At 53.0% G+C, this 27318-nt stretch overlaps 1 long non-coding RNA gene across 1 annotated transcript in view; it reads right to left on the bottom strand.

The window, feature by feature from the left end:
* The window catches only part of LOC117285023, a 91464-nt gene that overhangs the window by 60393 nt on the left and 3753 nt on the right, over nt 1-27318 (bottom strand). Inside the window, exon 2 of the long non-coding RNA XR_004516029.1 lies at nt 6060-6319. This is a non-coding gene — a long non-coding RNA (uncharacterized LOC117285023). The remainder of the gene's footprint in view (nt 1-6059; nt 6320-27318) is intronic.

Raw genomic sequence — 27318 nt, 5'->3', positions numbered from 1 at the left:
TTCCCTGCACCAACTGGGTCAGGGTGATGACAAGGCTCACTTCACCGTTTTTGACAGGGCAGGCAAGGTGAGAGAGTGGCCCCGCCTGTCCCAAACACAACCCACGTGTTTATCTTGCTTCTGAGTAGGGGTGCACTGCAATACTTGAGGGTTCTCCCCTCTGAACCCTGGCACGCTGGCTCCCATTAGCTGCACAGCCACATCCCAAGAACAGCAAAGCGGCAGTCAATTATGGCCTTGCAAACTGGGATCTTTCCCGAGGCGGGAGCCCCATCACTTGAAAGGCAGCTTTCTCCAAACTTCCAGGAATTGTGTTGCCCACAGCCCATCTATTCAAAGGTCAGCCCAGACCTGCTGTGCTTGGAGGGCTGCCTCGGACACAGGCTCATTCTCGGCCCTCTCCACAGCCACCGCAGCCGCCAGACCCTGAGCAGCACAGTGTCCCCTCAAGCGGAGTAGAAGGCTGCCAGCTCAGCAGCAGAGGAGGGACAGGGCCACCCTGACTGGCCACACCCTCTCACCTAAGGCGACCCTGTGGGGAGCAGGGAGCAGGGTGCAGGGAGGTACTTAACGGCCAGCTCCTCTGCTGAGGCTGAGGTCCTGCTCTCAGAGGTACAACTGTTGTTCCTGTCTCCCTTTCCACTCAGCCTCTGGAGCCCAGCTCAGGCAAGAGGAGATGAAGCAAGATGTACCCAGGGCCCCTGGTGAAAGTATGCTAAAGGAGGCTAAGCAGGCTGTTGTGAGAGGTGTGGGGCCGTGATACAGGGCTCTGCAATGGGAGCATGGATTCAGCTCCAAAGACAGCATGGCAGAGGCAAGGACAGGCAGGGAACAGGCTGGGGCCCAGCGGATTCCAGCACAACTGGCCCCGTGGGCTTCCTGACATTCTCTAGGGGTGGTAAATGATGGGGACCTGATCAGACAGCAGGGTGATAGGTACCAGGGGGAGGATCTTCGCCAAGCTGACCTGGTAGGGTTCTCTCTGAAACGACTTCCCAGAAAGTGTGGAGACTGGCCTTGGAGAAGGTCTGGGCGGGCAGAAAATCTCTGCTGGCAGGGAGCAGGAACCTGTGCCTGGCCCTAACCAGGCAACCAGGGATACAGCAGCCTCACCAGCCATACAGAGTGTCTGGACGCCCTCAGACAGGTGTTCCTGCATGTAACCCTGTGCTTCTCAATCCTGTGTTCGTTTTGCATTTGCTTGGTCTTTAGACCGCTGACTCACTCAGCAGATGCTGCATGGAGAGAAACTGCTGTGTATGGCATCTGGGGTAGGTGGTCCCCAGGGCTCACCAAGGACAACCCGGGAAGCTGAGTCCACTGTGACAGGCGGCCCAGGATCGTGTCCAATCATCTGGCTGCAGAGCTCCTCCTCCCAACACACACAGAGCTGATGTCAGCAGGGCAGGAAAGCAGGTTGCACAGATCCTGCAACACAGGACTACTCTGCGAAGCATCAGTCCCAGGAGAGGTGGCCAGGAATGCTTCACAGGGAGGTGGTACATGAACACCCCCTTCAAGGGGGGTTTGACAGGTCCAAGAGAAAAGGAAGAACAACCCAGGAGGAAAGTATGGCATGAGCACAAGCAGTGAAACCAGAAAGGGGCCAAGATGTATGACAGCAAGCGGCTGACAGGGTAAAGGCCCAAGGAGTCCAGGTCTTTCCCGGCCCATGGGCTCAGCACCAACTGTTCCAGTCACTGAACACATCACCAAGTCATTTGCAGCACTCACAGCAGCAATGAGAACACTAGTTAATGCCAGGTTTCAAAGGAGAAGTCTAGGGAAAGAAGCATCACAAGTCAGTTCCTGACTCCTGAATGTCTGAACCATTCTTGTTTGGTACCAAGAACAGAGAGCTATCATGAGACCTTTCTGCTTTCTGCAGAGGTGCTTTCTGTCACAGGCACAGAAAAGTTGCTTAAGAGGAGGCCCAGGGAGGGAGCACCGGAGGGTGGAGAAGAGCACCAGGATAGAGACTCAACACAGAGCAACTAGTGGACCTTTAGCTGGAAAAGATGGTAAATCAAAGCCTGCAACAAGCTGGCCCAGGAAGCTCCTATTCTCCAGAGCAAGGGTGGCAAAAGCAAGCAGGAGAGTGGTCAGAATGCCAGGGTGTTGGCTAGAAGGGAGGGTCCACGGCTGGGCAGTGTGGGGACAGGTCCGGGGAGGTGTCACGGGAAGGCAGGGGAGCATCTGCCTGATCCCAGGGAACCTGGAGCGCAATGGGCAACTCAGAGTCCCTGCAACTAGAAGCAAGGGGCTAGCTTTTTGTCCCCTGAGTCAGCAACAGCTGGGGCAGTTTTAAGTAACTTCCCGAGCAAGGCTTACCTCCAAGAGGAGGGGACTGGGCACTTGGGCGGCTGGAGGTAAGGGTGATGGGCAGGCCCTCCACAGTGCCCACTGCTCACCTTTCCTACACTCTGCCTGCCCAAGTTCATGAACCCTTGGAGAGTTCCTGGGATGCCTGCACATGGAGGAAGCCTGGGAAAGAGCCGTATGGAGCTCTGGGGCTGGAGGACGTGGCTGGAGATCAAAAACAGCAGCTGAGAACACAAACTTACTCTCTTGCCCAAAACAGTCTGGAGCTCAGAGCAGTGGAGGATGGCTCCTTTCCGAGCTGCTCCAGCTAGCAGTGGGCCGGAGTGGTCAGTGCTAGTATAGGCAGCTGGTTTGTCTGCTGAGCATACTGAGCACCCACTCGGGGCTCCGTGCTCACCTCCCGGGCCCTGCACCCCGCCAGAGGCTCTCCACTGCAGACTTTGTATCCCTGAATGGAATGACACTGTGCCAGCCACATCTCAGTGTGTCAACTAGCTACCCACATCCCTAGGTGTCCACAAGAGGAGTGCCTGTGCAGCACAGAGGTGTAAGGGGCTACCCACAAGCGCCATTTGGGAGCGTTGGCAATGGGATCCCAACACTCTGGTAGGCTGAGGCAGGAGGATCACAAGTTGGAGCCTAGCCTGGACAACTCAGCAAGACCTTGTCTCAAAATTAAAAAATAAAAATGGCCTAGGGATGTAGCTGAATGCAGAGGCTCTTGGTTCAATCCCTAGTACCAGGAAGGAGGGGGTGGGAGAGGGGGAGAAGCCATGCTGCTCCTCGCCCCAGAGCTCCGCCCTGCCATCCAATGCCACAGCAGAGGAGCAAGGCAGCAGACAGCCAGGAACTCTGTCTCCTGCCCCAAGCAATTCCCAAACAGTGGGAGTTAAATATTTATAAAGCAGTCACTGTTTGTTTAATGTTCAATCTGTGCTTGGGAAGGTGGATGCAGGGAAACGCTGAAGTGACAGCTGATTATACAAGGCAGAGGCCCGCACCCCACGTGTACAGCAGGTGACAGCGACCTGACTGGCCACCTCCGCACCCTGCACTGGCGGCCTCCTCCCCCCTTTCCCATTTCCCTCCTCCTCCTCTGAGTGCCCCTGGGGGCACAGGGCTCCTGGCTCAGTCTCCCTTGCCTAGGTCCCACCCCAGCCACAGGGCCTTATTGCTCTGGGCCTGTTGAGGTCATAGGCCACACACCAATGCAGACAGGAGCCTGTGGAGGAGGAAGGACGGCCCAGGGCAGCCAGCACACACAGCCAGAATTACCTTCAGGACCCAGCTGCCCTCCTGGTCTCCAGACTAGAACACTGCACTACTGGAGAGCCCAACCCACGAGCCTCACCACCCTGTCATTACCTGACTCAGTTCCCCCACTGCCTGCAGAATGGCTTCTGAGCAGCAAGTGTGCTGTGCTCTGCAGCAAGGAGCACTGCATCCCCATTAAGAGGATGGGCAGAGGCAGCTCTCATCACTGACAGTCATCCGACTCTGTCCCTGGGCAGTTCCAGCCACTCCTCCCCTCAGGGACCCAACCACAACACGAGCCGAAGCCAGACTGAGACACAAGCAAGACAGGGCGGGCAACAGCCTTCTCAAGTCTGCCCATGCATGGCTGGCTTCTCTGCACCGCTAAGGCTTGATGTTGGGAGCTGCTGGCTGAGCTTCCCAGAGCTCTGGGAGAGCATGAGTCCCTGTGGGGCCTCCCAGGATCCCCCAGCTGGTCCCAGAGGGAAGGCTGGGGCGGGGGGTGGGGGACTGAGTGGTATGAAGCCAGGAGCCCAGCTTGAGCTCTGGGACAGCACCTACACCTGCCACCCTCCCTTCCACGCACAAGGGAGAGGAACCAGCGCTAGGGCAAGGACTGGGTGGCAGAGACAGAAGACACAAGGCAGATGAGGACTCTGTCACCATAAGGAAAAGACAATTGGCAGTGAGACCCCAAAAAATAAAGCCCACACATTGAGAGTGAGTAGGGCCCAGGCCCCTGGGTTTGAAAAGCAAACAGCTGAACCTGCTTCCCGGCTCTACCCTTACTTGTTCGTGACCTCGAGTGACCCATGTCACTTGCCCGGCCCTCCTCAGAGAGCCTTCATCTAGAAAAAAGGAATGAAAGAATGATAATTTTATCTTTGTGTCTACAAAGTGATAATCCAATCACACAGTAAGTATGCAGATATTATGAAACAAGGTCTGACCCAACTGAAGCTGTAACTCCTAAGGATGCTGTGGCCATCAGGCTACGTGCAGAGTGCCCTCGCCAGGCACAGCAGTGTCTCATCTCCCTCAGCACCTGAAGGGATCGCTCTGCAGCAGCCTTCTGGGACTGCACAAATTCTCCTAAGACAGTGCTTCCTTTTTGCCATTTGCTGCTGGAAGCTTCCTCTCTCTTCTCTGCTGTTAGCTGGTCCCCTCTAGTCTGCTGGTCTGCAGGGTCCCTTCCTTCCTCTTTCCCTGGCAAAGTGAGCATACCACACTTTGTTCCCCTCACTAGAACACAGGGTCCCCCAGGATGGGGTCAGCGTGTACTCTGCCCCCTCTCACTGCATCCTCTTGTTGAGCACACTGGAGGCTTCAGAAGGTGGTAGAGTCCAGGCAGCCTGTTATGGTTTGTCTAGATGTTCCCCAAAGCCTTATGCTGTCATAGGGGAGCTTTTCAGAGGTGGCTGGATCTGGAGTGTGTGACTGATCCATGGAGCAATGCTGGGATTAAGGGTGGGTGATTACTAAATCAGTCCACTGATTTGGCACTGCCCTAATCCCAGTAGCCTAGAGTATAAAAGAGGCAGAAAGACTCCCACTGCTAAAGGTCCTTCACTTGCTTTGCTTGCTTTGCTGCCTTCTGCCTGCCATGAACTGTTTCTTCTCTGCCACGCCCCTCTGCTGTGCCACCCTGCCTTGGAGCCAGCCGACTATGGACTGAAACCTCTAAAAACTGTGATTCAAATCAAAACCTTTCCTCCTTTAACTCTGGGTGTCAGGTATTTTGACTCAGCAACAAGAACAGTAACCAAGACACAGCCCCTCCAGCTCTCTGTCCACCCCAGGAAAATCCATAGTCAGTTTAATTTATCTGCCTTGGAGAGAACAAGTATATTACCCAACTTCACCACTGCCATTTCTTTTTAAAAAAACACAATGCTGTAAAAAGTACTGACACCTAAACATTCTCTGAGTTGCACATGTACCACCAGCTGAAAAGTAGGACCTCCCACTTTGAGACTGGTCTTCAACTCCTGGGCTCAAGCAATCCTCTTGCCTCAGCCTCCCAAGGAGCTGGGACTGCAGGCTCACCCCTAGGCTCACGTCTAGCTTTCAACCTCTTTAGAGGGGTCCAGACCTAGATACAAAACAGACTCCTTATCGTTTTACAATTTTTTTCCTATTTTTTATCTCAAGTAATTTTGCGTAAATCAACATTATCCATTCTTTCCAAAGTACTAAACCTAGTGCTCACAGCTCAACTCTTAACTCTAGGACTCAGTTTCATCAGTTTATATAATATTTAATTGCCAACACAACTGCAGCAGTATTAACAGTTAACACTAAGAAGCATTTCCCACATGCCACAAAGCACTATGCTGGACCTTCTCATGTGTTAACTCTTAATGTTTGTGATCACCCCAGAAAACAGGTACCAGTGTGACTTGGATTTTGGAGGTGGGAGTGTAGGTAAGACACTGACTGACTTTGCCCAAAGACACACAGCCAGTAGGAAGCAGAACACAGACCTGAGTCTGGAGTGCTGGGCTCCTAGCCCAGCCCAGCCCCATCAGCCAGGTCGCTTCATAGAGGAGCCATGCAGCATGAGATAAACCAGGGAGGGAGCTGAATGAGTCGGTTAGGAGCTGCTGCTGCTCCTGCAGTGAGCTGGCCGATGTTTCTGGGAGCGAACAACTGGTCACTGTCCACATGGGCGGGCTGGGTGTCGGCAATGGGTCACAAGCACATTTTTTCACATGTTGATTTCTGCTGCCCTGTGCGGTGGGCCCTGCAGGAACACAGATGTAAAGAGCCCATCAATTTCTGGATGGCTGGAACATGAACTGCTGCTGGGGGGCTGGGAAAGAGTGAAGGCTGGACAAGCAGAGCCAAGGGGTTTGGATCCGACCCTGTCTAAAAATGTGTCATGTTCTTCAGTGACTACCAGGAAGTGTAACCTGCCTGCCACTGCCTCCTAGCAAGTGGGATAAGATCCAGGGACCTCCAAACTGCTGATGTAGGCAGCAGCAGCTGGGAGAAGACTTGCAAACTGGCCTGAGGCCCACAGGGAAGGCACAGGGGCTCTCCTACTTCTGTCCATCCCATCTCAGAAGTCCCACACTGCTGGATGATAGACTAGTGGTGAGACCATGGTGGGTGGCCCCAAAAAGAGACCAAGAGCTCTTCCATGGGGCATGGAGATGAGGCAGCCCAACTTCCTTTCTGCTGCCCCACACCAGTGACCAGCAGAGTCTGAAGGTGGCTCAGGGGAGAGGCAGACCCCCAGACTGGAGGAGCGTGAGAGACACAGTTCCAGAAATGGAAGGAGACACAGTTTCAGAAATGCTAGAAACACCACTGAAGCCCCCTCCCGAAGCCCAGGCAAGCAGATGGCAGGGCTCAACCAATAACTTCCTCCCCAGCAGGAGAGCTAAGAAGAGGAAGTGGCTGTCACCTGAATCTCTTCCACACACGTAGAAGTCATCTTGTCTCTCAGATAACCAGCATCAAAGAGTAACACGGGGAAGGCAAGGCTCCTTCGCCTATGACAGGCCAGCACGCACACGCCCATGGCAGCCTAAAGCCACCGGGGGCCATGGCAGGTGCCATCAATAACGCAAGTCACACAAGCCTCCTTAGGCTTCGCATCCCTCTGCCCCAGAGGCAGAGGCCAGGCACTTCCGGGGACCTGGAGCCATCGCAAGAGCAGCTTCCCTCCTGACCACACACTGACCGCACCATCTGCAGCCAGTGTGCTCTGTCAGATCTCAGGACTGGGAAAAGAGCCCAGCCCAGCCAGGAAGGACCTGAATGCTGTTCATCCTTTGGCAGGTGATGTGCTGTCTGTGGGGGTCTCTGGGGCCTCGGGAACAGACAGCTGCTGCTGTGGGCATTCAACTTGTGCACAGCTAGCGGGACTCTGCAACGTCACATCTTACCAGATGCACAGTGGGAAAGTCTGTGCAACTCAGGCTACTTAAGAGACCACAGCTAGCAACCCGCTAGCCTCACAAAGCCGGAAAGCTGTGCTGGACACGAGCCAAGCACCCTCTCTTCCCCCAGCATCTGCCAGCCACTGGCGGAAGGCTGGCGACACCCAGCACAGCACTGAACCAGACGAGGAACCGAGTAAGCCTCCTCCCCAGTCCCCCAGTGCTTACAGCACCACAGGCCAAGGACATGGATGATAGCAGAGACCAGGACTGCCAAGGGCTTCCTGGATCCAGCTGGTACACACGACAAACTGTGAAGGCCATGGCCACTGCGGTAACATTATTCTGTTATTCTCATGGACAAATGAGGACAGAGATCAGACAAGGTAAGAGATGCCCTTGGCTCAGTGAGGAGCCCAAAAAGGCACCCAGCCAGTATCCCTAGCTCCCAAGGGTGCACTCTCCCGGCTCTGCCCTGCAGATGCAGAAGTCACTGCCAGGATGGCCACACCAGCCTCTGCTGTCTCCACTCTTCCATCCCTGCCTCCCAGGGCCACTCCACCACTTCCTCCCCACTCTGCTCCTGGCCCACTCTGATTCCACAGGCTCTGGCTACCCTGAGGCTTGCCAAAGGCAGCCGGGCTTCAACAGCAGAGAAGAAAGGCAGTGCAGCATTGCACTCGAGATCTGGGCGCAGATGTCAGTGCTGTCCTCCGGAAACCCTGAATGGCCCGCTCCGCCCAGCCTTCATCACCACAGGGCAAGCAGGGCTGCTCATTAGAGGCCCTGTTTTGTCCATGAGCTCACGAGCGGAGGATGGGTGGAAGGGCCCAGGCCAGCGTCACCCCCAGAACCACTGTGGACAGAGGCCTCCACTCTGCCCTAGGCTGCCAGACACTGACTCACTGGGCACAGAGGAGGTCTGCAGCCACTGCCATTCTGCACAGGTGGGCTCTGGCAGCAGACGCTGTCCTCAGGGCCGGCTATGGGAGCTCTGAGCCAGCCAGGCACCACTATGCCTCCTACACACCACCTACAGTTCCAGGAAGCAGAGGTCGGGACCACAGGACAAGTGTGCAGGGCACCAAGCGGTTCCTCTCTTTCATCCCTCTTTCTCTCTTCCTGAAGCAGACTCAGCAACGGACTACTCCACATCTCAGATTCCTGCGGCTCACAGAGGCCACCTAAAGCCACTGACACTGCTCCCCTGTCCCAGAGCCCCCAAGACAATGGGCTGTGTCCTCATCAGCAGGACCTGAGCAGGTGGTGACTTCCTCTGGGGCCACCAGAACAGCCTGCATGTTTCGGAATCATAGCACTTAGGACATCAGATTGTGACTCTAAGCTCCAAGACCATGAGAGCCCGTCTTAGTCTCTCTGTGTCTCCAGAGCTGAGCATGAGGCCTATTGGTAAAGAGCCGGTTCATAAAAGGAGGGGTGTGGCTGGGCGCTGTATGGGTGGACAGCAGGACAGAGGGACAGACAGCTGAAAGAGTGGTGAGTGCACTGGGGGGACAGATGACAAAGGGTGATGATGAGTGTTGGGGGGGCTGGCATAAAGGCAGATAGGTGGGCAGCTGGATGTAGATACAGGCAGAAAGGGACAGAGGGAGGAGGACGACACTTAGAGATGTCAAACTTGCCAATTCTGGATTGCCAGAGTCATGGAGCTCTGGGCCCAAAGGAGCACAAGAGAACCTCTGAATCTCCTCTGCATTTCTGGTTCTGTAGATGAGAACACCAGGACTGCAACATGAACACCCTGTCCACCTCACACAGCTGAAGGTGATGGGATCCATGGTGACACCAAGGACCATGGACAGTCAGAGATCTACCCACCATCCGAACTCCAGGGAGATTCAGGCTGCCCAGTGTGCGCACAAGAGCCCTGGCTCCAACCTGCAACTCCATGCCTTCCGCTAAACGCTAAGGAAGGGTGGGATCCAGGAGACAGTTGCATGCAGGGAAGGGCACAGGGTTCCTGCCTTTATCAACCAAGCTCAGGCAGCAGCCCCAAACCGCCCCCCCGCAGGAATACCAGTCATCTCTGCTCTGCCCTGGACTACACACTCCAGAGGGTGGAGCCTGGATGGTCCCTCTCCCAGCTCCTGCAGTACCTTCTGCTATAACAACAACAGCAGCCCAAATCCAGACCTGAAAGAAGTCCTGTCTCCAGCTAGGCTATGGGAATACAGAATATCACTGCTCGACTACTTCCAGACAGCCTGCTGTGTAGTTGGTTCCGGGCGGAGCAGGAATGAAGACCAGTGATCCCCTCTGACACCCAGCCTCCCACACTCACTCTCATCCACTTGTGCACCTAAGCATGGAGCACAGGACCCCAGCCCAGACTCAGGTTGGGGTCTGCTCTCCACTGAGCATGCAGGATGCCAGAGCTGGACCTGCAGCAGGACCTCTAGCTGCCCACCTGTCAGCACCCGTCACACCCACACAATGTGGTACTCTGCAGCAGGCATGCTGCCTGGGTATACAGACGCACACAGTCCTCACACCGCCCAGGAAGCTGTCAGATGAGTGTTCTCACATACTCTACATCCATTGCACCTCGGGGTAACCAAGGCACCAGGGGTTGAAGGGACCCTCGGCAATCACACAGTGCATCAGTGATCCTCATCTTCTTTTGCCCATAAGTCTCTGCCCACCCACCACCCATGAGGGCGACATGAGGGGTCCATGCTGGCCTGAGAGCCAAGGCAGGATAGCTGCTAAGGACTTGAATACACAGGAAGTTCTATGCAAGCACCACATGGAGGGAACTGCGCTGAACACAGGGGTCAGGCACTGCACCCTTGGTGCTAAGGACCATTCTCAACACAAGCCAAGAGCAAAGCAAAGCGTCTCTGCAAACTAGGAAAGTAAGCGAACCAGGCTGCAGTCGGGCCAGCCCAGGTCTGCTCTAAAGCGCCACTGTGAGCGGTAAAGTGCTATTTCCCATCTTCAGGTGGGATTAACAGGCCGGTGCCCCACCAACAGACCCAGGGTCATGGTGTCCATGCTTGGCATGGAAAGAGTGCTCGTCATTTCCTCTTCAGACCCCAGGACCTGTGTATCCACTGCTATCCATCTTACATGACAGCAGATCAACCATGCAAAGCTGCCACATGCAGTGGCGCCTGTAGCACATCCACAGTGCAGTACAGTGAGCACTCCCAGCTCTACAATGTTTCCCTGGCCCCAAAGTAAAACCCTGTACCACCGACCAGCTCTTCCTTAGCCCCTCCCCCTGCCCTGCTAATCCACTTTCTGTTTTCATAGCACTGCCAACTGTGCATCTCATGAAAATGGAACTACACCATGAGCTTCCACACAGCACAGGGTGCTCCCCACACCATCACCGGTCCTGCTGCTTCGTGCCATCTCACAGAGGCTGGGTGATGTTTACCACCCTGCCATCAACAGACATAGACAAGGGTCCTTTCCACCGTCAGGCTGCTGTGAGCCCTGCTGCCACCAGCACTTGTGTACAAACTTCTGCTCTCTCAAATGCACACTGACAAGTAGAATGCCAAGCCACATGCTCAGAGCACCTTCCTGAGAGGCTGCACCTGCACACACCCACCAGACAGGACCAGGGCTTGCTCCTCTGTGTCCTGACCTTCCACTGCTATTGTTGATCACAGCCATCCTGGCGGGGACGACAGGGACCGGATTTGTGGTTTCAGTTTGCTTCTCCCTAATAACCAGTGATGGTGAGCATCTTCTTCCCCCTTGTTCGCTAGGCACCCACATATCTTTCCAGGACAAAGTGCTTTCCTTTACCTCTTTCATAGGAGTGGTTTGGGCTTTTGTGCCCAAGGGAGAGCTGGCAAGCATTCAGCCATGCTGCCTCCAGTCTCCTTATCAAGGGCATCAGGAGCTACAAAGGCCCTGAGCTGCAGACTGCATGTGTGGCCAGCATGGACAAAGCCCTCATGCACCCCAGTCCTCCCCTTGCAAAGGCTGCTGGGGCTGTGGGGGCCATGAGAACAAGATGCATGTCCAGAAGAAAGGCTGCTGGGGACTTAAAACCACTTAGACCCACACAGACTGCCTGGTTAGGTGATTTCAAGGACTGTGTGGCCAGCTGTTTCCCATTTCCCTAGCAGCTTGAGAAGAGGAAATGCTCACAGCACGGGAGGAAGCAGCTCTGCACTGGACAGCTTTGCCTGGCAGAGTTTGCCAGCACCTGGCAGGGACCACAGATCACCCATGGGCATCCTGGACCTGTCCAAGGTGCGTGTCTCCATGGGGTGTCAGGCTTCACTGCTCCTCCTCCACGTAGCTTGGATCTAGATGTCCCCTCAAAGCCCCACACTCCTCCAGAGGTGGCTAAATCTGGAGTGTGTGACTGCCTCATGCTGCAGGGCTGGACCCAAGAGCACTGGATGAAGGGTGTGAGCACTCCCAGCCCTCAGTAGTGTGAATAGGATAAAAGGGGCAGGGAGACACTGTTCAGTCTCTTGTTGCTTTTGCTGCTTCTGCCACCGTGAACTGCTGCCCCTTTGTCACCCTCCCTTGGAGCCAGCCACTATGGACTGAAACTGCCACCAACTATGAACCAAATAAACCTTCTTTCCCTTTAACCTGGGTGTCAGGGACTTTGTCTCACAAGGAGAGAGAGAAACCAACACAGCCGCAGTCACCCAACAGACCAGAGCCACCGTGGCCAGCATTAACCTCACACTCTTTGCAAGCTTGAGAGGCCCACTGCACCCCGCCCCCTGGACCTCCCCTGGACCTCAGTGGCTGAGGGGACCCTGCTCTGACAGCCAGGTGAGGGAGAGACACAGAGTGGATGCTCAGGACACAGGAAGCCCAGGGTGGCAGACGGCACCCAAACCTCAAAGTGGGAAGCAGGCAGGGTGAGGGCGGGAAGTCACCCACATTTAGGGCTCCAACTCAGGGCCACCAGTCACCTCTAGCAAATTCCTCAACTGCTGAGCTCATCTTTCCTCACCTATGCTTGAGTGTCAATCCAACTTCTCTATAAGGATGGCAAAGGACAGCACTTGTGACAGCCCACGAAAGGCTCTGGGACCCACCCCCGCCTCTGCCACAAATTGCTGAAGGGTCTCAAGGGTTTACTTCGCTCCTCTGATCCTCAATTTTCCCACCTGTAATGTGGGAGTGATGATAACAGCATACAAACAAGCCACTTAGAAGGTGCTGGGCCATGGTCAGGAATTCACCTCCCTGGCATGACAGTAATTTCAGCAAAACAAACAACCTTCTCCCCATGGTTCTAGGGGTACAGAGACAGCTTCTACACAGTGAGCTGACGGACAGCTCCCAATGCTTGAGTTGTGGGATCCCAGACTTTTAAAATACCAATGTCCCCTTAGAGAAAGGAGCACCCAAAGGCTTACCTAACGAGGTCACTCGAATGTGGGGCTCCACCCACAGCGCCCCCCCAACTGCCTCTCAAACAACACCCACTCTTTATCCTGAGGCCCCACGCCCGTGCGCTGCCCAGGCTCAGTTAAAACTTTTCCTAGAACAAAAAGCTGTCTGGTCTGCCTGACCTAAGGTAAAGAGGGACCTGAGGCCAAAAGGAGCCACACAGCACCTGCCCCATGCATGACAGAAAATGCTCAGCAGTGCATGCGGAAAGTGCGGAGAAGCCTGAGGCCCAGGACAGGTGCAGGCAGAGCACACCAGTCCACGGCCAGGCTTCGCAAGCTCCTCGGCCTCAAGGGCCTCACCGTCCTCCTCTGAACATGGGGAACACAGGACTCGCAGGGAGAAATGGAAACAGCCCACAAGGTGCCGGTCACAGCCACCTGAGTCCTATGTCCCAAGGGCCTCTGTCCACTGTACAGGGGCCAGTGTGGTCACTTCGGTCCACACGGCCCCACTGCCGGGCTGGCAGGCGAGTGCAGGCAGCTGGGCAGGAAAATGGGCACCCACTGCATCACGCACAGCCTGGGCGATCTGGCTGGGGAGCAGGGTCCAAAGAGAAGGCCGGGGCTGTAGACAGGGAGGCAGGGAGGAGCCATGCGCACAGGGCTTGAGCGGGGCCGCCTGGCCTGCAGGACAGCCTGCCTACCTCCAGGTGACCTGAGATGCCTCGGAACAGACACGTGGCAGGGGCCCAGCCTCCCTGCCTCCCGGACTGCATCCCCATCCCCTCCCCAGATCCTCCCAGCAAGCCTGACCCCCACCATTAGAGTGCAGGACAGCCTTACAGACTTTTCCCTGAGCTGCACGCAATGAGCGGCAGTCAGTCGATGCCTGGCCCGGCCTCCACCAGCTCCCCCAGGCTAGCACAGTGCTGAACAGCACATGCTCCGGAGCCGGGCTGCTGGGCCTGGACAGCCAGCCACTGTTCACTGCATGGCCTCAGATACTGCACTTAGCCTCTCTGATCTTCCAGTTTTCTCATTTGTAAAATAGGGCTAATTACAACACTGTATTTCTTGGGATTATTACGGAAATTAAATCACATAGCAGATGAGACCTAATTTTGATGGCCCAGGGGTTAATAAGCACTAAATGAATGCCAGATATGATTTTTAGTTACTAATCTAATTAGCATCCTCAGGAAGCCATTTAATTTAACTGACTAGTACAGGTTTCACGCATCGCCTATGAGACAGATACAGCAGTAGAAGATGGCTGGGCAATCAGGAAAGAAATCAGCCTTCTTTGTCTGCTTCCCACAGTCACAATCCTCTTAGGTCTGGATTTCATGCCACCCCACAAAAGAGGCTCTGCATCCCACTCAGTCTGCAGATGAGGACCCCAGGGTTCAGAGAGGCAAGAAGTCCAGATTTCAGATTTCGGATCTAAATCTGCTCAATTTGTAAAGGAACAGAACGCAGCTCCTGGAGTGCCACCCCCGTGCCCGTTTCTCTGACTCCACACCTTCCCTCTCTCTGGTGCTCCCAAACAGCCTTGGCATCCATGATGCTCCTCCAGCAGTGGGCTGGGAGTGGATGTGCTGCTCAGGGACCCATGCTGCACCCAATGCCCACCCATCAGAGCCAGCCCCTTTCTGGGCTGCAGCACACCTCAAATCCCACAGGGCATCCTGCAAGGAATACAGCACCAAGGCCTGCTTCCATCTGCTTCCAAAGCCTGGTCAAGTATTTCTTCAGGAAGCTCCTCTCCAGCTGGCTGAACACTGCTGCTGGGAGGAGAATCACTCACGGTTCCCCCACCCCAGGTGGGGTGTGCCTCGTTCCAGGGTCTCCACCTCGCCCTACCCCACCCATCACCATGCCTGCTGCAGACAGAGATCCTTAAGGTCCAGCCCACCGAGGGCACCCACTGCCCATCGCCACACCGAGAAGAACTGTGCAGCTCAGCACCCAGCACACACCTTCTTCCCAATGGCCCTGGAAATCATCAGGAAGTAAGCGTCACCTTCACTCCCACTGTAGCCCGGGAAGCCAAGGCTGGAAGAAGGAACCACCTGGATCACATGCAAATAAGTCATGAAGGAAGCTAGGGATTCCAACCCAGGTATTCTCTCTCTAGGATGCAGCCCCTTGTGTTCCTTCAGGGTGACTGCCTGTTCTGTCATCCGGTGTGTTGGTGTGTCGAGGGGAAACATGACTTTCCAGGAATTTCCCCAAGAACATGCAGGCAGCTGCTTACATTCATTGAAACTAAATTGCAAACAGCAGCCAACTTGCAACCGCAGCAAGTGGCCTGCAGGATCCCATCTCCTTTATTTTTTAAATCCCAGCAGCCTTCACAGTCTCATTCATCCGTGAATGTGACTTGAGCCACAGCAAAGGCTCTGGAACACATAGCGGATCAAACCTGGTTCTTCTGGGCCCCAGAACAAACAGAGCCACCCAGGCAGCCACTGTCGGGGAGAAGAGGACAAAGTGTCCACCAATTAAGAGGACAGGCCGAGCCTGGTGCCATGCTGCTCACTTATAATCCCAGCTACCCAGGAGGCTGAGGCAGGAGGATCACAACTTCCAATTCCCCGGGAAACTTAACAAGACCCTGTCTCCAAAAAGGTACAGAGCAACTAAGGGCCAGGGACATCAGAGGGGACTTGGCAGACTCTGCAGCTGGGGTCAAAGCCTAGGTTGGTGGGCACAGGGAGAGGGAGAGAGGTGGAAAGTGCCCAGCACAGTGACATCAGCTTTCACCTCTGGCAGCATCAGCCTGTGACACTGGCAGTGGCCCCTGCCTCGAGGCCATGAATGACTGGCTGGTGGCCACTTCACCCACACTCAAACGCAGAGCCCCAGGAGACAGGGTCATACAACCAGGAGTACTGCGACGGGCTAGAGACCATGTGTGAAGGAATCAGATCACATCTCGAAAACACAAAGCCGGAACTTGCTAAATGACTATGTACAGGAGAAAAAAATCTAGTTGGGTTTTGATTTTTTTAAGAGTTGTAACACGTGTTCTCCTCAGTCTGTCACATACAGAAAGATAAGGAGGAAAAAAAGGTAAATTCCAAAAAGATGAGGCAGCCGTAGAGCAAAGGTAGAGAATGCCATGCATGTCGCTCAGCGCAGCATAACTGAAATGGAATTTCCTCCTCAGCCACTGAAGGCGCACCACCCTGGCCTCACAGAGGAGGCCCCGCAGCCAGTGAATCAACCCCTTGTTCCCAGTTCCAGGGAGCCCTGCTCAGGGAGGGACTGGGTGGAGAATATGCACTTTTCCTTTGCTTCGGTGGCCCCTCTTCATTCACTCCTGCCCAGTCATCCCCACCATCAAATCCTGGCTTGGAAAAGGCAAAATGCACCATCACTGGGGCAACTGGTTGAGAAAACACACTCCGATTTAAATGCTGAGGACTTCATGGGAAAATACGACACGATTCACATGATCTTTCTGCAATTCCCACATCTGCTCATCTGGGGCTGGTGTGACAGCCAGGAATCCACTGACAAGAGCCTGAACTGCCTGCAGTGGGCTTTCTCCTTCCCTCCCCACTGAGGGGTGGGAGAACACCCTTTGGTGGCCACCCAGCAGGGTAACAGAGCTGCAGTATGACTTCCTGTCATCTTCCAGTGTTGGCATGCAGAGGTCATGACTTCCGGAGACTCTGCAGGGACTGTAAACACAGCAGGCTCCTGTCACTTCCATCAGGCACAAGGATTCAGCCCCCTGCGGGCCACAGGGCCAGCTGCTGTCCATCTGGAACCAGAGCCCTGCCACTGACTGCACTGAATCTTGACATTTCTAGGGAAGAAAGTGGCAACCTACAAACGTGTGCTCAAGATTCCCAGGGAAGGATGGAATCCCTGCTTCTGATCTTTACCAGGTGGGAGTCTAAACCTCCCAGAGCTTCCGGTTTCATATCTGTAGCATAAAGGTACAGTATGAACCTCTCTGCATTGTCAGAAGCATTATTTGGCTCCTCCCACACAGTGAATGTTTTATAAATTATAATCTGACCATCAATCCTGTACGCCAAAGCCCTCACCCATTAGGATCATGACCTCAACACTTGACGTAATGCAGAGAAACGACTCAAACATCCTACCAAGGGGCATTCTAAAGGCACTGGCTTCTCCAGAAAACAGGAACCTGCCCTTCACCCTCCACCTACAAGAACAGTCACCACACCAAGGGGGCTCAACCTCCTCAGCCTGAATTCCCCGTTTCCCATGATGTGTGTGGCTGTCCAAATACTTATCATCCAGGAATACGAATACTGCCAGGGCTATCTGATTCCAAGTGCAAGGTCACCTGGAAACCTCCCAGCCATTTGGAGGATTTATTTTGGTGTTAAGTAGAGAGCAGGCAAACCCCCAGGAACCGCTTAATTAACTCTGCAAAAAGCAGCCAGTTTTTTCTTGTCTTGCCCTGACTCACAAGGTTCCCTCTGGTTATCATCAAGGGCAAAGGGACCCACAGGAACAAGGACGAGGGATCCGTGGAATGAAGCGTGTAACCATCAGTGTCTCTCTGAGCAAACACACTGGGGAAGGAGGGTGGACCCAGCCACCACAAACTGTGGAACTGTCCATAAGCTCCTGACCCTCCGTGCCATGGACAGGGGTTACCTGAAAAGTGCAGAGCCAAAGAAAAGCACCACAACAATGTCAGGTAAATCCAGAGTGGGGCTGACTGGACCTCAGGGCCCTCACCCACCAAGCAGAGGCAGCCACGACCGCCTCACTGCATGCTAGGACTGTGACAGCAATCACAAGATTTCTTCCAGAATACCAGAAGCGTGCAAATACATGGCGTCCACGGAATGGGGGGGCCTTGATTTCTCAACCCTGAGCTGAGTGAAGAGATAAGAGTGCAGTGCAGACCCATGGACATATTGTAAAGATCTGAAGGCACATCAAACAAGCGCTGCAGTGCCCCGGTACCAGGGGACTCCAGGCCCTGGAGAAGGGGACTCCCTTCTGTGTGTCAGCTGTGTGTCAGAGCAGGAGGGAGCAGGCAAGCTGAAGCCCTACCCCAGGCCTGTACCCCAGGCAGCATGAAGTCATCTGGCCACGGACCACAGCTGGTGCAGTTGGACCCTACACACCTGCCTGGGCACCTGTGTGAGTGATTCAGGATGGGCAGGGGCAGAGGAACTGCACCCCTAGAAGGCAGGCATCTGCAGACATGCAAATAAATACAGCCCCAACTGGGCTGCATGGACCCCACAGGTGTGATGCCCCTGGCCCAGTCCTGCCACAGGCCACCTTCCCAGATGGGCAACCGGGCTGACAGAGCCACAGCTCAGAAGGACTTGCTCAGGCTAACACGTTGTCATCACCATCTGGAAGTCCCTAGGGTCATCTCTGCACAAGGGGCCTGCACTTCTGTTTACTCAGAGCTGGTCCTGCTGTCCCCAGGAGCCAAGAGGGCCAGCGCACTCCTAGTGCCTCAGCTGCCTGGAAGCACGAGTTGCTCCCCTAACCGAACAACCCACTGTGCTCCATGACAAATGCACTCCTATCTCAGAGGCTGGTGTTTCAAAGGTCCGCCAAGTGCAGAGAAAGACACAGCCTCGGGGTGATGGGCCCTGCCATCACCACGCGCCATTCGCATCCTCCTCACGGGAAGCACAGTGCCGTCTGTCCCAAGCAGTGTGTGGCTTCCAGAGTTCCTCAGGAAGTCTGGCCGGGTGAGCTGGGCACCTGCTTGTAGCTGCTGCTGGCTTCTACTGCTCTCAAAACAGCTAACAGAGCTGCTCTCTGCTGAGGGCTGTGGGACTGTTTCCCATCCATCAATCTATTTATATATACTTCAAGTCTTTTCTAGGCTTTGTATTACTTCTATCACTGGGTACAATGTTAAGAAAAAAGAAAATTATGTCAGAGTGTGTACACAATTACTTTCCCATTATCAAACCCAAATTTCCCATTTCTGATTATTTTTTGCAGTCAAACCCTCTGTTCAATCTTCCTTTGGTCTCACATTTCTTCCAGCTTTTCCACAGCATCAAACTTCACCCCAGCAGTTTCCTCCCCTGACCTTCCACAGGCAGTCCTGCTACTGCTGCCCAGGGGCCCGCCAGGCCACATCTCAATCCTGTCCTTTCTGCAAGTGTCCCACTCTGTGGGCTTTGCTAGAAGTCTGAGTCCTGGCTGAGACAGCCCTGAACGTGGTCACAGAGACTCTCTGTCCCCACCCCTCTTCCCAGGAAGGGCTGGGCCCACAGTCCACCCTGTGCCTTCCCATGCTCACCACCCTTAACAACCAGCTCTCCGCAGGCCACCAGCAACGGCAGGTGAGACCTCCAGGCCTGGCCCACTGACATGCAGCCAGGTCTGGAACCCTCCCACAGTCCTCTCTGCAATGTCCTTTCACCACCAGTGCCCTCCTGCACCCCTCCCAGTCCTGTCTTCTTTTCTTTCCACTGACCAAGTGCTGCTCCTGCAGAGTGACTTCCCATAGCTGCCACTTCTCCACCCTGAACCTGGGTCCTCCCCAGAATGTGCACTGTTCAAGGATACCCTGAGCCAGGAGCTGGGCCAGGCACCCCCAGCCTTGCCCTAAAGAAGCCCCCAGGCCTCAAGGAAAAAACCCAGGAGGCCCACTGCTCCAGATGGAGTGCCATGCGGAACCTCTGGGAAGGCGGCTCTGGGCACACACCTAGTCATGCACCTGGGGCTCAGCAGCCAAGTCCTGGGAACAACCTCAAATCCACTGCTCTGCAAGCAAACACGGCAGCACCATCGCCAGTTGAAAAGAACTGCACCACCAGCCATGCTGCCACCTGTGCCAGGAATGCCATCACACTCAGCAGCCCTCCTCACAGGCGGAAACAGAACCAGGAGGCAGGTCCTGCCCTCCCAGTTCGGCACAGGGGCTTCTCTGAGGGAAGAACACAGGATTGGCACACTCCGCACTTAATCTCTATTTTTAATTTCTTCAAAGGCAATGATCCAAAGCCATCCACATCCTCCAAAGGGCAGGGTGAGGCAGGGCACTCTCTCAGTGACCTCTGCAGCTCCTTGTTGTGTGTCTCAGACCCAGATCACCCAAACTTCACAGTGAATTCTGGATTCCAGCAGATCCAGGAAGACAGCAGGGGGAGAGGGAAGCTCAGAGGGCTCACAGCATCCCCAGCACTGCTGCAAGAGCTCCTGCCTGACAGCAGGGCAGTCGCCAGGCTCCTGGTGCCGGGGAAGGCAGTGTCTCTGCCTCCCCAGGCTCCACCCCAGGAATCCTCGGCTCCCACTCAGGGCCAGCTCCTTCTCAGCCTCTCCAGGGATGGGACACAAGCCAGCACTCGGGCACTTTCCCAGAAGTGACTTATTTGTCCTCTCAACAGCACGCAAGTGTCACAAGACCTGGCCCACCACCCCTCAGAGAGAAGGAGCCTGCGCCCACCATGAGCCCCACGGGTCATGCTAGCTGCCTCTCCCTTTAGAAACGGGACAGTCCCAAAGTGGCCTGCTCATCGAGCTGAGCTGGACTCCGGGCTCTGTGTCAGAGCTCGGGGTGGGGGTGGGGCTACCAACTGGCCAGCTTCCCACCCAGTCACCTAATTTTCATAATAACCAGCTTCCCAGGAAAAAACAAAGGCCCAGGGAAGCCAAGTGATTTCCTCCAGATCACACAAGCCCCAGCCAGTGGACTTACAAAGTGAGGTAAAACTGCAGTGAATGTTTAAATAAATTTTCAAAACTTATTATGATAGAGGAAGCATGGCCATTAATCTCCCTTAAAACACATCCCCTCACTTCAAACACACCAGTCCCATCATTCTTGGACGTTCTCCTCCATGAGTACCTTCAGTTTTTCTATCATGGCTGCCTTGGTTCAGCCCTGGTTATTCTGACTTTGAGGAAGAGCTGGGAGTCACGCCACGCCAGGTTCCATGAATAAGGAGGCAGAGGATAAAATGTCATGTTTTCATTTGACAGATGTTGCCCCTCATGGTTTGAACTGCTGTAGGACATCAAGGAAGCCACAGACAGACGGACAGACACTCCCCTGAGGAAGCGTCCTCAGGGAAAGCTGTCCTCTTCATTATCAGTATCTTCTCGTTTCCAGAGCACACACCAAGAAGTTTCTGAGCGAGGGTAGAGAGTCTGTGCTATGTTTGTTTGTTTGTTTACGCACCACCTGCTGCTTCACAGTCTCCTCACCACTGCAGCTGAGCCTTTGTGGGAGCCAAAGTGCCACTCAGGCAGCGCTGATCCCTGAGGCCAGCCAGGATGGGCAGCGGCACAGGGCCACCTGGGAGGAAGCAATCCCACCCCAGCAGGTGGCCAGCACCCCAACAAGCCTTCAGGCACCACAGGGGAGGACTCCAGCCCACCTCTGCTCCACCCAGCAGGAATCCACTTCCTGGCCAGCTGAGATGCAGGAGAGCCAACAGGGCCCACTGGGCACCGACTGGGCACAGAGTGTGGTCAGTAGAGCGTGGTCCACCAGCGCCTGCCCAGCACTGCTCAGCAGCCTGAGAACTCAGGTGCCTCCCTGCGTCCAGGGCCTTGGCTCTACAGAGCCCTGGAGACAGAGACGGAATCAGCACAATGGTCTCCTCCTGCTCTTCCCACTGCTCCTGGGCTTGGGTTCCAACACTGAGGAACACTTTCCTGACTTTCCTTCTTTCTTTAGGGGTAGCAGGGTTGTCTTTCGAGGTCCTCACGCCTGCCCGCACCTCTTCAAGCAGCAGTTATGAACCATCCCTCAAAGGGGTGGGGGTTCAGGTGCAGATCTCCAGGAGTCCACATGATACACTCTATACTTGTGGGGAGGAGGGCGATGGAATCAGCACACCCTCAGGCTCTGGGCTAGAAAACCCAGGACAGCTCTGTGGGGTAAAGCGCAGTTATCTGCTCCTCCATGGGGCAGGAGAGGCAGAACTAACACTGAGACAGCCAACACTGAGAGAGCAAACACGAGCTGGCCAGCCCGAGAGTAAGGACTAGAGATTCAGAGGTACTATGGTTTGTATATGAATGCAGTGAAGCTCAGAGAGGTCGAGGAACTGGAGCAAGGTCACACAGCAATGAAATGGTAAAGCTTCAAAACCTGGCTAATTTTGCTTGGAAGATCATACTCTCCTCCTAGCTGCAGCTGTCAGTCAGAGAGGGCAAAGACCTATTTGATGTGGCCATGTGTGATGCAGGCCATTCAATTGCTGTCCCTGGAGCCCAGGCCTGCCAGGTCAAATGGGCAGTGAGACCTGTGCATAAGTCAGGGTCCAGACTGTACCCCGACACAAGCTGACCCCCTAAAAGGTCAATGAGACCTGCACCTGGCAGTCTGCCTGTCTTTAGGTTTTACAAACGGTCACTGTCAGCACCTAGGACACAGCAGACCCTTGACAAATGTCTGGAAATAAACAAGACATATGAAACCCTTCCTCCTCTGTATTTCCCATAAAATACCCCAAAAAGACTGCTGCTCACGACACTCTGGTAGGCCCGCACCTTTGACCTGGCGCCAGAGGAGCCCAGCTGGGTGGGCACCAACACAGCAGTATTGATGCCCCTCCACCCTGCACACAAACAAGAGAAAGAGGGCCTCTTGGAGGCTCCTAGATGAAAACTGAAGCTCACTGGAAAAGTGAAAAAACTCTGCAATAAAGATATACCACACCACCATAGTTGGTAAGTCAGAGGGACCAGCACCTCACATTGGAACCTGGTCTAACTTCAGGGGAAAGACAGCTGGAACCTGCAGCAGAATCTTACAGAGTTCAACCCAGAAGGAGGACAGAGATCACAACTTGGGCCTTGCAGCCAGAAATGAGCCTGAACCTCAAGGGACAGCTGCTGGCTTGCTGAGACTAATTAACTTAGATCTGCACACTCCTGCCCATACGGTCTACTGTGGCATACCTGAAGGAAGGCATACCCTGAAGGAAGCCCTATATTTCTATTTGTATTTTTTTATTTTCAAGTAATATTTTTCACTTATCTTTAATCATCTAAAAATATTTTATCTTTTTTCTTTTCTCAATTTTTTCCTTTTTTAATCTTATTTTTCTTATCTTTTCTTTCTCTCTCTCTCTCTCTCTCTCTCTCCCAACTTGATCTCCATTACTCTGTTTTTGTTCATGTTCCTACCCTAACTCAAAATTTATTTTCTTTGTTTTCTCTTTCTTCTCTTTTTCCTTCTCTCAATTGCCACTAGTTTTTTTTTTAAAAGTGATTACAGTCTCTAGCTTCCCCATTGCTGTTAGTTTGTTCTGTTCTTGGTGTATTTTCTTCTGTCTTCTCTCCTTTCCAACAGCTCCCTTCAGTTTGTGTGATCTTCCTGTGTCCCCTGACCTCACTTCTAACTTTTCTCTAGTCTATCTATATATATCCTCCCTCCCCAACTCTTTCTAAATCCCTATCCTGGAAAGAAAGTTGCTATATTCACTATAAACATATTTTGGGCTGGTCCTCGATTCTGATTTCATTCACATGGTTAAAGGTGATAGATTGATAACTACCACAAATTGTCATTTTCTAAGCTGTGCTTGATGCTATTGTGTAACTGATTGTATCACTTGGGCTAAGGTGTTGTGATTGATCTAATCAGTTGCCCTCCCTGGTATAATGCAATGAAATTGCCTCAGAGACATTTGAGACTCAAAACATAGAGACTAGCTATATCTGGAAGATTGAATTATTAACCCAGGAATTAAATCAAGGACAGTACCAATGACAAAAATAGAAATGAAAAGGCGTTTAAACAAGGCACAAGCCCAGACTTCTGCCTCACCAAAGGTAAACTCTGAGGAAAATGAGGTGGAAAAGTCTGAGAGTCAACTATTTGGTCACCTGAACCAATACCACTGGAAGTAAAAAAAAAAAACAGATAAATGAAGCTCTAGAAAAATTCAAAACAGAAATAACTTCCCAGATAACCAGAGGTGGCGAGAAGAATGAAAGACATGATTAGAGACTCTAGAATAGAAACAGATTAAAAAAGAAATAGATGAGCTCAAGACTATCATGGAAGCCATGAATGCCCAGCACAGGAAAGAAATGGAAACCTTGAATGCCCAATGTAGGAAAGAAATGGAATCCATGAAACAGAGTCAAACAGATATCCAGATTAGAAACTCTATAGAAAGCATTCACAGCAGGATGAACAAATGTGAAGACAGAATTTCAGATATAGAAGACAGGATTGCAGTCAGTGACCATGAAAAGAGAGGTCAATCCAGCAACTCTTAGATGATGCAAAGAATAATATAAGACTGACAGGAATCCATGAAGTAGCAGGAGAAATTTCAAATGACATTTAAAAAAAAAAACTGTTCACAGAATTAATGACAGAAAACTTCCCAGAGGGGAAGAATTTGGCATATAGTTAAGTGAGGCATATAGGACCTCCAACTAGTCATGGTCAAAAAAAATCTACACCTAGACATATAATAATCAAGATCCCAGAAACCAAACAGAAGAACAAAATACTACAAGCAGTTAGGAAAAAGAAACAAATCACATGCAAAGGAAAGCCCATCAGAATCGCAGCAGACTTTTCAACACAAACCCTCAAGTCAAGGAGAGCCCAAAGTGAAGTATTTCAAGCTCTAAAAGAAAACAACCTCCAACTGAAACTGATGTTTCCTGCAAAATTATCTTTCAAAATTGATGGGGAAATAAGATACTTCCATGACAAAGAACACCTGAGAAATTTCATGAACACCAAACCGGCACTCCAAAAACTTCTGAACAATATCCTGGAAAAAGAAAATGAAGACCACAACTCCATAAGGGCCAAGAGAGCAAATATACCAGGCCAGGCAAGAAATTAAAAGGAGAGGGGGGAAAATAAAAGAACTAAAATACCCCCAAAAGCACTGTTCACACACTGCTTAACAAACCTCACAGGGAAAATTACATCTTGCAACAAATGTTTTTTCAGTGTTTATGACTCAGAATTTGCTCCCTTCATTTAGACCTTCGTGTAGACAGACTACAGTGTATGGCCCAATGCCCATTCTTACAAATAAAGTTTTATTGGCACACAGCCACATCCACTTATTTACATACTGCCTGTGAACAATTTTCAAACAGAAAAGCAGAACTGAGGATGCTGCTGAGCTGTGTGACTCCCAAAGCTGAAAATATTTACTCCCTAGACCTGGGTAAGGAGTTTGCCAAGCATTCATCTAGACACAAATATAACCCACTTGGCACGCTGATCTTTGGGCTCAGGGCTAACTCTAATGTTAAGTTGGTGTAACCCGCGAGTCTCTAGCACTTTTTATTTCTCGATACCTGTTTTGATCTTCTAATTCCACTCTCACATTTTGCTTAAAAACAACTAACATTTCCTGAGAAGACACAATGTACCAGACACTGAATTAAGTCCTTGAGTGTGTGTTCTTATTTAATTCTCACAATAAACTACTGAAGGAAATAATATTATCCTCCATTTACCGATGAGAAATGAATGGAAAAAAAGTAAATGAAGTTACTGACTGCATAGTGGGAATATTTACTATGTCATAATTCAATCTCAGATACACTGTAATGTGAGGGGAACTTTGGGTGCTCAGTGAATTGTACTAGAGTTGGTAGGGCCCAGACTGGGAGCTATAATCAATGCAAGCAGAATTATAGGATTATAAAGTGCTACTGTTGCTCTGAGTCTGTTTTCGAGCTCCATGCAGCTTCAGGCCACGATGCACAGACACTCTGTCATGAGTCCTCCACATGTGGGGAGCACAGTGACCTGAAGCCCAGCAGATGGGAAGCGGGACTCAAAGCCACCCCCATCGGCACTCCCCCACATGTGGCAGGCCACCCAGCCCCATCCCCACAGACCTCATCCAGGACTGTGCTCCCAGCCATACCCTTTTCTCTGTGACCCCTGCACAGCTGGCCTGTTGCTAAACGCCTGCCTCTGAGGCAGTACTGTCTACACCAGGAGACTCCTATGTCAGCTGTGGTCTACCCAAATCTGCTGAAGTATATTGGAAACAACTGTTTTGATTTTTAAAAGCTCGCCTGCCTATTACCTCCAATCTTCCCCACACCTCATCAAGCACCTTGAGACTCTCCAGCCAAGCAGGAGCAGGGATGCGAGGCGGGCAGATCTGTGCTCACCCCACAGAAAACCTCAGTCTCTTCTTCAAAAGCAAATGGTAGGGCTTCACAACCTCCCAGATGGGAAGGTGAACTGGCTCATTCCAGGACTGTGGACACCACATATCATACCAGGGACTGGGAGCTGCACCCAGGGACTCAGCACTGAGCAACAGCCTCAGACCCTTTCTGTTTTTTATGTTCAAAGTCAGCTCAAACTCACCATCTGCCTGTCTCAGCCTCCCAGTGTCCTGCAATTCCAGGTGTGTGCCAGCATGTCTGAATAAAACATCAGCCCTGAAGCAACGCCAGCCGTGCACTAAGAATGCTGGAGAAAGAGCGCAACACAGCCTCCTCTCCAGAAACCCTGTGCAGGGAACCAGTCCAGGTACTCAGCCATCCCCAGTACTACAGCTGGGGGTGGGAGGAGCGGAGGCAGCCCCCAGGGCAGCAGCAGGTGCTGCATATCACTGAGACCCTCGGGAGGCACCGCATGGGTAACAGGGCTCAACAGCAACTATGCCCTGCACTTGGGCACAAGCGTGTGCGCTAGGAGCCAAAGTGCACGCTGCTCACACAAACAGGAAGGAGAACTGGGAGCGGCCTGGGCCCCGGCGCAGCCCCAGCCAGCAGCCACGGGAGCACTGGCACCAGCACCGTAGAGCCCAGCAGCACTTCCCACCTAGCTGGTGAGCCAGGGGCCCTGGGCCTGGCTGAGTGGTGATGCCAGTTCACCAGCCTCACCCTGGCCTCTATGCCTCGGGTCACAGGGCATGACCCCTTCCAGGTGCCCCACAGGACCTTGCACAAGGGCACAAAGGCCCCCAGAGGAGAGGGCTCTGCCCATGGCCAGGGCTGTGGGTGGGGGAGGCAGAACCAGGCACTGAGGGATCAGGACCACACTCTGGTATAGTGCGTATCCCCAGGGCACTTGCTCCTCCTGGCAGGCCACAGACACAAGCAGTGAGATACACCATGGTAAGGGTGCCTGCTGCAGCTCAGCTCAGAGGACGGACCAGAACAACACTTCACAGACAGCTACTGCTGCTACTCCTGTGTCCACAGAGCGCTCTGCATTCTGAAACACACCCTCACTTAAAGGAGGGTTTCCAGAAAGTTCTGCAGCTGCTAACTGGCAGATAGCAAGTATTGGATCAGCTCTCCTGCGGATAAATATAAACACTGCAGTACTGAGGACTGAACCCGGGGCCTTCACACTGAGCTACATCCCCAGCTCTTTTTTACTTTGAGACAAGTTCTCACTAAGTTGTTATGTTGCCCAGGCTGGGCTTCAATTTGGGATCCTCTTGCCTCAGCCTCCCAGAGTACTGAGATTACAGGCATGTCCACCATACTTGGCTATACAAAGTATTTCAAAAAAAAAGATGGGAGAGAGAGGGAGGGAGGGAGGTTGAGAGAGAGAGAGGGAGGGAGGATGA

This window comes from Fukomys damarensis, unplaced genomic scaffold, assembly GCF_012274545.1.
Source record: "Fukomys damarensis isolate Sample0158 unplaced genomic scaffold, DMR_v1.0_HiC HiC_scaffold_5, whole genome shotgun sequence".
Taxonomy (NCBI): domain Eukaryota; kingdom Metazoa; phylum Chordata; class Mammalia; order Rodentia; family Bathyergidae; genus Fukomys; species Fukomys damarensis.
The sequence above is the reverse complement of the archived record's forward strand: the minus strand, read 5'-3'. Positions and strand labels throughout refer to the sequence as shown.